Genomic DNA, 12,553 nt, shown 5'->3' on the forward strand with positions numbered 1-12,553 from the left:
CTAGTCTTTCTTTTCTAAAACCTATATGCCATATAGTTGTCAAATTGATTTAATCAAATTCCTTTCATGTTCAAGAAGCTTTAGTTGCTCCCTTAGGCCCATAGAATAAAATATAAACACTTAATTCTGGTATTTAAAAACTTTGGTACTATATAGAGTTCCACATATAACTTCCATAGTGATTATACAGATTGTTTACCCCCTCACACACCCTCTGAACAAGGTCAAAATACCTACCAGCTAATCCTCCTCCTACCTTTGTGACTTTTCACAGGCTGACTTTTGCTCCCTTTCTGGAATCATCTTCATTTCACCTCCACCTCTTAGTACCCCTGCTACAAGAAAGGTGCCACCTCCTTTTAGCACCTTTTCTTCTGATTCCCCTAGTTAGTTGTTATTTATATCCCTGTCATTTTGTCTGTCTATCTGTCTATTTACCTGTTTATTTTATCTTCTTTTTACCTTTTTTGTCAACACACTCCATATTCAAAGTAGAATGTAAGTACCTTGAGATCAAGAGCTACACCACTTTTTAATTTTTATCTTGAGTGCTTAGAACAGTGCAGGTAACATATCAAGTATACATATTCAACAAAAATTCAACAAGAATGCCTGGGGGGGAATGTGAGGCTTTAAATAAGTCATAAATGAAATGAGAGCACTAGAAGAAATAATTGGAAAGGAAATGAGTGACCCAAAGAAAAGACTTGGAACAAGAGAATTAAAAACTTAACAAAAAAGATACAAAACCTTTTGCAAGGAAAAGAATCCTTAGGAATTAGAATGAATCAATTGAAATTAATGATGCCATGACATAACAAGACATATTAAGACAAAGTTAAAATACTGAAAATATAAAAGAAAGTATAAGGTATCTTATATTAAGCACAATTAACTTAGGAGACAGATCAAGGAGAGATTAAGAATTATTGGGCTATCTGAAATACATAACTGAATAAGAGCCAAGAAATCATAATTTTAAAATTATAAATAAAGATGTCCCATATAACCGAGATATAGGGCAAAAAAACCCAGAAAGAATCCATTGTTAACTTTTTGAATTTTATATATATGTGTGTGTGTGTGTGTGTGTGTGTGTGTGTGTGTATACACACATATGTGTGTATGTTTTTGTGTATATATGTATAAATATATATGAATGTATATATGTGTGTGCATATATATATGCATATGTGTATATGTGTGTATACACATACCCACACACACAGATAAAATACATATTTGATGTAAAAATATGATTAGTGGTTAGAGTGAGTCCTTGTTGTTCTCTCTCTCTCTCTCTCTTACCATATATATATATATATATGTATATATATATACATATATATATATATACATATCTGTCTATCTATATTCATATCTAGGTCTACAGATGTCTGTATCTGTCTATCTACCTAAGCTGCAAACATCTGAAGGAAAGAACTCAACATCACAATACAGTAGTAAAAGCATAGAGAATTTGAGAAATTATATGCCAAAAGGCAACATATATATATATATGGTTACAACCATGAATAACTTGCCCAGAAAAGCTAAAAGTAATCTCATGGAGGGGAATATTAAATAGAAAGCTTTCAAGTATTCCTTATGAAATGACCGGAGTTGAGTAGAATTTCTGAAATATAAGCACCAGAGTAAAGAAAAGCATAAACAAATATGTATGAGCAATCAATAATAAGGAGCCAAACAAAGAAGTATTGATATTCCAGTTGAGGAGAGAGGGTGATTCAAGTTTCTCTATATCCAAAGGGGTCATAGAGGAAGTCAAATAGGTGAAAGACCTGAATTTGATTTTATGTTCCTATGATCTTAAAAAGAAGAAAGAAGAAGTATGGAAAATAAGAAAGAAAAAGTGTTAAAAAAATTATCTCACATAATTGGGGTGTTCAAGTAAAAAATCATACCAGAAAGGAAGGAGGGAGAACTAGATGACCTCTGGACATCACCTCAGTGAAGGAAGGAAGAAAGAAGGAATGCTGAAATAAATTTTACTCAACAGGGAAATTGGGGAGAAAAGAGAAGTGGTAATAAGAAGAAAATTAGACTGAGGGAACAGATTAATTATAAGTGAAACAAATTCTCACCATGAAGAGTGATTCACAAATTGAGGATTATAATAAAATAAAGTACTACAACCTGTGATTGTGTTCTGAGCAAAGGCAAAAAAAGAGAGCAGGAGAGCAGAAGTGGACTGCATTAAATTCAGAGCATAATTTTGTGATCACCTTTATTATTTATAAAGTGGAGCAAAGAAAGGAAAATAGAAGAGAATAAGTTAGAGGAAAAAAATAAACGAGCATAATGATGACTGGGAACAGGATGAATTCACTCATAAAATGGAAGAGATTTGCAGAATGGATTTGAAAGCAGAATTTAATATGTTCATTACAAACAGCATACTTGAAAAAAAATATTTCCGAAGACAAGCAGTGGAGAACATTTTATTACACTTCAGATGAATTTATTTTTTTTTTTAAGGCAATAAACATTGATTAGTCATTTATTATGTGCCAGGTACATTGGGGCTACAAGAAAAATAAAAATAATTCTGTATTTTATGCCTCTGTTCTCCACTGAGATCCCTTAATGTAGAAGCTTCTAGAACTTGTGTTGTCCTGATTGTATTTCTATAATACTTGAATTGTTTCTTTCTAACTCTTTGCAATGTTTTCTCCTTGATCTGGGAACTCTGGGATTTGGATATGGTGTTCCTAGGAGTTTCTCTTTTTGGATCTCTTTCAGGAGGTGATTGGTGGATTCTTTCAATATTTATTTTGCCCTCTGGTTCTAGAATATCAGAGTAGTTTTCCTTGATAATTTCATGAAAGATGATGTCTAGGCTCTTTTTTACCATGGTTTCCGGGTAGTCCCATAATTTTTAAATTGTCTCTCATAGATCTATTTTCCAGGTCAGTTGTTTTTCCAATGAAATATTTCACATTATTTTCCATTTTTTCATTCTTTTGATTTTGTTTTGTGATTTCTTGTTTTCTCATAAAGTCGTTAGCATCCATTTGTTCCATTCTAATTTTGAAAGAATTATTTTCTTCAGTAAGCTTTTGAACCTCCTTTCCATTTGGCTAATTCTGCTTTTTAAAGCATTCTTCTCCTGATTGACTTTTTGAATGTCTTTTGCCAATTGAGTTAGCTTATTTTAAAAGTGTTATTTTCTTCAGCACTTTTTTAGGTCTCCTTTAGCAAGCTGTTGACTCACTTTCCATGATTTTATTGCATCTCTCTCATTTCTCTTCCCAATTTTTCCACCACCTCTCTTATTTGATTTTCAAAATCCTTTTTGAGCTCTTCCATGACCTGAGACCATTGAATATTTATTTTGGATGGTTAGGATACAGAAGTCTTGATTTCCCTGCTTTTCCCTGATGGTAAGCATTGTTCTTCCTCATCTGAAAGGATGGGAGAAGATACCTGTTCACCAGGAAAGTAATCTTCTACAGTCTTATTTTTTTCCTCTTTCTGGGCATTTTTCCAACCAGTTATTTGACTTTTGTATTCTTTCTCAAGAGTAGGGTATACTCTGGGGCCTTGTAAGATCTCAGTCCCTCCAAGGTGGCACAATCAAGCCTGCACACTGGTCTGGGAGCAACCAGAAAACTTTAGTGCCCAGAATCTGCAAGCAGTAGAATGTCCTCTTCACAGCCACATCGCTTCCAGTTCTGCCATGCTGGCACTCAGGGCTGAGGTTCAGATCAGCTGCTCAATTCCTCCAGGGTCTTTACAATGAGACCTCCAAAAATGGATTTTGGCTGCTGCCTGTGATGGGAGCTGCTGTTGCCCACCACGGCCTCTGCTGCCCCCTCCTGGGACCAGAGTTATGGGGGGAATTTTGCTCCCTTCTTGGTCAGCTGAAAAAGCCCTCTCATTGACCTTTGGTGCATGTGGGTTGAGGGATCTTTGCTGCCACTAGGAATTCCACCCCCAAAGCCTGCTCCAGCCCTGCTCCTCCTGGCACCACTGCCAAGCCTGGATTGTTCTCTGCTCTGTGTCTAGTGTGACAGACCTCTCCAGTCAGCCTTCCAGGTCACCCTGGGCTGGAAGTTTCTTACACTTCATCGTTCTGTGTCTTCTGCTGCTATTGAATTTGTTGAGGGTCATTCTTTACAGGTATTTTATGGGTGGTGGGAGAAGGCTAGTGTATGTGTGTCTTTCTATTCCATCATCTTGGCTCCACCCCCTTCAGGTGAATTTCTTAAGGCATGGGTAGTAATAATATTTCCAGACAAGGCAACAACAAAAGTGGCTTGATTAAATGATATACAAAAGAGAAGTTAAGGACCTAAATAGGGAACTTTAGAAGATTTTGATAAGATAGAATTCTGGTGATTATTAAATTAGAATAAAAAATTAGAATAAAAAATATGCATAAATCTCAGTTATTCAAGGCAGCTTTGAGAAAATAAATATTTACTAGGGCATAAAAATTCCACAACCATACAGAAAATAATAAATCTTAATACATATATATGTATATATATATATATGTAATAGAATAAAAATGATAATCACCAAGAAGCCACGAAAAAAAACTATAAAAATAAACAGAAATAAAACAAAATCCAAATATGGGTGTTCAAAGACCAAACCATAGAAATAATGCTTTATTTCATAGAATATAAAGACAATAAAGAGGCAACATTATGAAATTCTTGAGTAATAGCTGAAAAAATTTGTAAGTGAAATGTATATTTCTAAATATTTTCATCAGTAAAAGAGAAAAAAAGAACAAATTAATAGACTGAGCATGAGACTAAAACATGAGAAGAGAAACAATTTTTAAAAATCTAGAACATGGATGTCATAAAAATAGCTGAAGAGGCTATAATGTATAAGCCCAGAGTCCAAATATTGCATATAATGTTACTCCTTTTGTGACATTGAGCAAATGACTTCAGACCAAGTCTTGCCTGGAATGAAAAACTAACCTAGATCTCAGTTTCCTCACTCAGAAAATTTTAGCTTTAGACTATCTAACCTTTGTTATTTCTTCCAGGCCTATAGCTTTCTCTCTTTTTCTTTTCTTTTTTTGTATCATTATTATTCATATTTTCATTGTATATATCATAATAGTAAATGAATGACTTCTATAACCAGTCACTATAAAAATGATTGGATACTGTGAGACTGCACCACTACACATTACACTCTGGAAAACATGGAATCTAAGTTTTAAACCTCCGTAAAGTATTTAGTTCCTAAAAGATACCATAATAACATAGTTTTGTTTTTGTCTTTGAGCTAGATTTCCTGAGAGTAATACAAAAAAAGTAAACTCTAGAAGATTAATAGTAATGCTATATATATAATAAAAATTTATTGTATCTTTTCATTAGCATGAATTTCTAATACATACATATATATGTAAGTATGCATATATATGTGTATATATATATATATATATATATATATATATACATATACCTGTGTGTATGTATTGCATACATCTGTGTATGTGTGTATATATGTGTTTGTTCCATTAGTAATGATAATGATACCATTGAGCTAGTCAATGATTTCTCACTAGTTCAATTTGAGCAAAACATTTTCAAGATGGCTGACTGGGGTCCATGTGATGAATATAGGACAGAGTTGAGCTAAATAACCCATAGAAGTTTCAAATTTAAAATTTAATTATAATTAACTTATAATGTATTAATTTTATTAATATTATAATAACTATAAAATATGATATACTATAATAGTATATTACAAAATTATAATTACTTATAATATATTAATTAACTTATATTAATTAAAATTAATATATAATTATTACATCGATATATAATATAATATAATTAACTATACTTGCATAGCAAATGGAACTTTCTACTTTAGCTTGCCCTATCCCAAGAGAAGGCTATTGTATTTTGATATTTTACCGTAGACCTGTGAAATGCGATGTGGAAAGGCTGAGACAAGCACAGAAAGGACCAGTGGTATCATTCAGGGAACATAGCCTGTAGAGCGAAGAGATTACACTACCATCTTGCTATGTAGGACTGATGCTTTGAGAAGAAGATGAATCAAAAGACTGCAGAAAGTCAGACTGTCCATGCCATTGGCACCTTCAGCAGTTTTAACTTATAAGGTCTGGAGCCTGGTCAGGGTCCGTGGAATTCTGAACTGGTCTAGCCTCGACACTGTTATCTCATGTTCCTCATGGATGAGAATGATGACTAAAGTAACTGTTCCCTAGGAATAGAGATCCTTCCCTTCCTTCCTCCAAGAAAGTACAGTCTGTGTGGGGAAAAATTATTTATAGTACTTAAGAGCATATCATCGAAGCCAAAAGTCATTAATTACGAGTTGCTAGAAAGGATAGTAATACGGAATAATATACTATACAGTAATATGGTATTCTTACTGCATTATTACAGTAAAGGAAATGAGTTTAAAATCCTCTAATTCATTTGGTATGAATTATGTAAACTGAGGATCTTCAAGGTAACCTTGCTATATATAGACTTTCCTCTACAAGCTTTGAGAGAAAAAAAAAAAAAGGTTAATGTCAATTTGCTCCAGGGAAATATCCTGATGTTACCCAACTATCAATTAATTACTTTCCATTTTTATTGTTACCACCTGGAAACTAGATTGAACAAACACTGATAAAAGATATTCAAGTGAATTATATTGAACCACATTGGAATCTGCTTCTTAAAACCATGCCTAACAAATCTTGCTGTTACTTGTTAATCCCTGGAAATGTTCCTAGAAATGATTATTCCTTTGCAAATGATGGAATAGGTGTGATTATCAGAAAAAAGAACGTTTTCACTAATTTTAAACAGTCAGTTTTGCCCAATGTAGTACAGTATCATCTAAAGAAGATTTGAAATACTTTGTAGATAACCCACTCATTTTTAAGTTGCAAGAGCCTTGTTACTGTGAAAGGCATTTCTTTGGTTGTTAAATCTGAAACATGGTTGGATCAGTGCATTGGAGTTCATACTATACACACTGACAAATTGTTTCTCTAAATGGCCTTAAATCCAGCATAAATGTAACACTACAGCTATTGTTCTATAGTGAGGTCTACATATAAAAATTTAGTATTGCTAATACTTTCTCGGAGAAAAGATGCATTTATGTTAAAGATTTCTTTCTTTTTACATTCTCTGTTGCAAGGGGGAAATGTATATCATAGCGCATTAGTTGTTTTAAAGGCTATCTTGTAAATTCATTAAAATGAGTGTCCATTTATGGGTTACCTAGAAAGCCAAAGCTTAATTATGTGTGCAGAATATCTATACCTACCTATTTATCTATCTATAGGACATTGCTTAAAAAATTAGTTTGTACTCTAAGTCTGTTGACTCATAACAGATTGGTTTCCATATGAAATGCTTCATATAGTATGATAAATTTATTGCTGTTGTACATTGGTTTGTGTTTATAATGTATTGAATTGACTAAACAATAAATCCTTTTTTATGACAATAACTTTTATTGGTGAGGGTAAATCATATTGGTGTTCTTGTGAGCCCTATAGTTTTGCATTTAAATTATACTGTTTTGGTCAGCTGAGCTTCAGTTGCACATCTTATATTTTAGCTTGAAAAATATGTATTTGAAAGAATAATACATATTTTAAGACAATTAATTATATTAATTTGAGTAAATCATTTTAGTTAAGAGGGGAGTCTGATTATGTTGAGAACAGAAGTTTGGTTTACTTGATAGAAATACATACCTTTTGCACACCAATTAATCTGATAGCATGTAAATATCTGTAATTAAATTAAATTGCATTTCCAGTATTCTTAATTTGTATGATTAGTATTGTAGCAGGCATGTACAGAAACTATCGTTGCTATCATAATCTAAGCATTTTTTTTTTTTTGCCCTTCCCAAGCACACAATGGAAGAAAAATCTCAAGACACATGTTAATTAATGACCATATCCAAGGATTCTTGGGAAAGAGAGAATTGTGAAGGGGGAAAAAGAGCTTTGTAGATGGAGACAACGAGGAACATGAGTTCAAAAAACAGATGACATTGTAGCTTCTGAGAAAAAAAATAAAAATCCCTGAGCAAACTGGCAGCCTCATGATCATATTTTTAAAATGGTACTGATCACAGCAGTGAAATAGTGATGACTTCCCATAGGCAGGATGAGGATACTACATGCATACTACACAAAGGGAGACTAGGCCCCAGAGAGAAGGAGAACAGCTGACTCAAGCCCACCACCCCTTACACTCATGATAACATTGCAAGAGACAGTGAAAGGATTAGTTTGGCTATGAGGTACTCTGGGACCATATTACTAAACACTGGGATAAGCAAACAAAAAAGTGGAATGGTCTACCAGCTCAGTTATAACTTTTTCCTTTGCTAACTAGGGGAGAATATTAGTATCTTCACAAGAATTTTCATATACCTTGTCTATATTCCATGCCTTGTCACTTTGATGTATGAGGGAGAATAGACTACTTCTAGAGCAGAAACTCTTAACCAGGAAACTACAGACAAAAAAAACAAACACATTTCAATATAATTAATATCCTTCATAATTTTATGTCTTTCTTTTTTGTAATTGAAGGCATCATTTTGAAAAGGAATCTATTGGCTTCACCACACTATCCAAGAATCTATTATAAAATAAAAGGTTTTTTTAAGTCATCTGTTCTAGAGGAAAACTAGAAAGAAATCAAATATGGACATTTCCAGTAAGATTTCTAGCTGGAGGTAAATCAAAGAGTTATGAGAAAATTTCAGGATTAAACTCAGTCTGGGTGAGCTCAAAGCATAAGCATCAATAATGAATCAGTAATCATGGAATTATTCCATCACATATACAACCTATTTTGTACAAAGTTTTTAAGTTTAAGGCAAAGAAAACATGCCATAAGGGTTTGGATAATGATTTTTGTTTTGTCAGTTTGAAGAGCTGGCATCAACAGTTGCTTCCAACTATTCACCTATTTTGTCTAAGAATATACATAAAAAAGAAAACTATACACACAAAAAGAAAGTTTTGTTGAGGATCTCACTTATTCAATTCTTAATCACATTATCAGTATCACTCCAATATCCATAGGAACAAAAATCTAATGACTATGAGTTTGTGAAGCCTTTATATTTTCTGATATTTCAGATACCAATAGAGTCCTAGCAAAGAGTTCCAAAAAGTCTAGTGATAGGCATTCAGACCTAGTGAAGTTTTATATAAGGCTTTCTTACTCCTAGTATAATTATTGCAATGATGTTCATACACACACACACATATACATATATACATATGTGTGTATATGTGTGTGTGTATATATATTTGAAATGTCTTAAGCTGGCAATGCAGAAAACTGAGGTCCAGAAAAGTTACTGGCAAAATCAGAATTATAATCAATTCCTTGTCCTCAAGAAGGTTACATTCTGTAGTTACTATACAATAGACATATGCATAAATACTAATATTTAAAAAATGCAAAGAAAGTGAAATAACTCTTATAATTTTAAAAAATTCCCTTCCAATACTAACTCTATGTAGTCAGTAAAGCAAACAGGATTATCCCAATTTTACAAAAGAAGAAACTGAGGTAGAAACAACTTAAATGACTTATCTAAGGCCTCAGAAATGGATCCTGCCAAAGCCAGGAAGAGAAATCAAATATCACATCTTCCAGGTTCCTTTTAGTTATTACACTACCTCCTAAGCACTGTACATATATATGTATATATATATATATATATATATATATATACACACATATATATGTGTGCATATACACAACACACACACACACACACACATATATATATTTAAATATATAATTTATTTATTTTCAGTTTACAACATCCACTTCCACAATATTTTAAATTACAAATTTTCTCCCCATCTCTCCCTGCCCCCCAGCTCAGGACAACATGCACCCCTTCCACCCCATTCCCCAATCTGTCATCTCTTTTATCAGCCACCCCTTTTCCATCACCCTTCCCTCTATTTTTCTGTAGGGCAACATAGATTTCCATACCCCATTGCTTCTACATCTTATTTTCCAGTTGAAAGCAAAAACAATTTTTAACATTCATTTTTAAAGATTTCAGTTCCACATTCTCTCCCTTCCTTCCTCCCCACCCACCCTCATTGAGAAAGCAACCAATTCAAAATAGGCCATATATGTTTAGCCATGCAAAACACTTCCATATTGCAATTAGTCATGTTGCAAAAGACTAACCACATTTCCCTCTATCTTGTCCTGCTCTCCATTTATTCCATTCTGTCCCTTGACCTGTCCCCCCACAATAGTGTTTGCTTCTGATTACACCTTCCCCCTGTCTGCTGTCCTTCTATTATTCTCCCTTTCTTATCCCCTTCCCCTTGCCTTCTTATAGGGTATTAGGTTTCCATGTCCAAATGAGTTTGTGTTATTTCCTCTTTAAGAAAATCTGATGAGAGTAAGTCTCACTTATTCCCTTTCACCTCCTTCTTTGTCTACGTTGTTAAAGCTCTTTCTTGAGTCTTGTATTTGATATGATTTGCTACATTCTACCTCTCCCTTTCTCTCTCTCCCTGTGCACATTCCTCTCAACAATTAATTTTTTTTTTAGCTATATTCCCTTCATATTCAGTTCACCATGTGCCTTCTCTCTCTCTCTCTCTCTCTCTCTCTCTCTCTCTCTCTCTCTCTCTCTCTCTCTCTCCCCATTCATTTGGTTTTGTTTCATAATTTCTTGATTTCTCATGAAGTTATTAGCTTCCATTTTCTCCATTCTAATTTTTAAGTACTATTTTCTTCAGTGAGCTTTTGGGCCTCTTTTTCAATTTGGCCAATTCTGCTTTTTAAGGCTTTCTTCTCTCATTGCCTTTTTGGACCTCTAATGACATTTGGTTTACTCTATTTTTAAAGATGTTACTTTCTTATGTTTAATTGGAATTTTTTAATAGGGTAGTCAAAGAAGTGCTTCATATACCAGTCCTGCATTTCTTACCTAAATGCCATTTCACTTAAATTCATTTGGATTTTTCTAATTTTTGGACCACAAGATTATCTGAGTTTACAAGTTCTCAGAAAACTTTAAAAAAACAACAGTTATTTGATATGGATAAGTTTTTGATCCTATCTGCAAGAATCATATTCAACTGTTATTCCTTTTGTTGATGATACCCTAAGATTCTCTGCAGGCAGTGTTATTTCCTGTACTTAAAAATGCTGCTGAAAATAACTTCATCACCAAGGGTACCTGCCATGTTGATTGTATCTATGTTGTCTAATAATCTATTTAACTTAACTAATATGTATGGTGCACCCATAGGATCCCCTATACTAGGTTCTCTCAGAAGCATTACAAATTAGAGTATGCAGAGCAGGCCCCCATGAAGCTTTGAGTCTACTCTAGAATATGGAACATATCATAACTTGAATTTTTTCTGTCCAGTTAGCTTTGTTAATTCCATCTTTCTGTGGAACTTATGCTTTAATAACCTAGGCCTATTATTTATGAGAAAATTTTGTGATCAAGAATTTATGCTTTAGTAGTATGCTATAGCCTGGAAATACTATACTATAAGAGTCATGGAGCAAGCAGATTTAACTTCTGGGTCACTATTGCTGGAACATGGTAAATAAACCCCATTGCTGTCTCTTTTTTTCCTTTTTCTCATTAAAAAATAAAATCCTGAATAGCTTCTTGAAATTTTAAGATTAAAAAAAAAAAAAAGATGTTATTTTCTTCAGAACTTTTGGGTCTCCTTTAGCAAGCTGTTGAACTGTTTTTCATGATTTTCTGGCATCTTGCCTAATTTTCCCTCTCCTTCTCCTACTTGCATTTCAAAATCCTTTTGGAGCTCTTCCATGGCCTGAGACCATTTCATATTTTTTTTGAAGGCTTTGGATGTAGGAGCTTTGACCTTGTTGTCTTCCTCTGTATTCTTTGATCTTTCTCCAGTTGTATGCTTTGATCTTCCTCATCTGAAAGGATGGAAGAAAATACCTTTTCACCAAGAAAGTAATCATCTAGTCTTATTTTTTCCCTTTTTGGACATTTTCCCAGCCAATTACTTGACTTTTGAGCTTTTTGTTAAGTGGCGTGCATACTACTCCAAGTTTTAAAGGCTTTGTGCAGCTGTTTTCAGAGATATCTCTAAGCACCTACAAATTCTCAGTTCCTCCAAAGTTTTATAATCAAGGAAGAGGTGTTTGCTCCTTTCCTGGTCTGTGCTCTGGTCTATGAGCAAACACAAGCATTCTTTTCTGCCCTGGAAATGTGAGTAGGATTCCCACTCCACAGCCACCACCAGCTGTGCCATGCCAACACTCTTCCTCAAACCAGGACTGCCTTTCAGGACTGTGACTTCAGATCAGACACTTGACTCTCCCACCATCCGTAGGCTGTGAGCTATAGAAGCAGCAGCTGCTGCGACAGTGGCTGCCACCCCCCTGGGACTTGGGTCAGATCATGCTTCCGTCTCAGCCAGGTGAGAGAGGTTTCTCACTGACATTTGAAGCTATCTTTAGCATTTTAGGGTTGAAAAGTTTGAAAACCACTACAGTTGCCAATGATTCAGTGCCCT

Source organism: Notamacropus eugenii, chromosome 6, assembly GCF_028372415.1.
Source record: "Notamacropus eugenii isolate mMacEug1 chromosome 6, mMacEug1.pri_v2, whole genome shotgun sequence".
Classification (NCBI taxonomy): Eukaryota; Metazoa; Chordata; class Mammalia; order Diprotodontia; family Macropodidae; genus Notamacropus; species Notamacropus eugenii.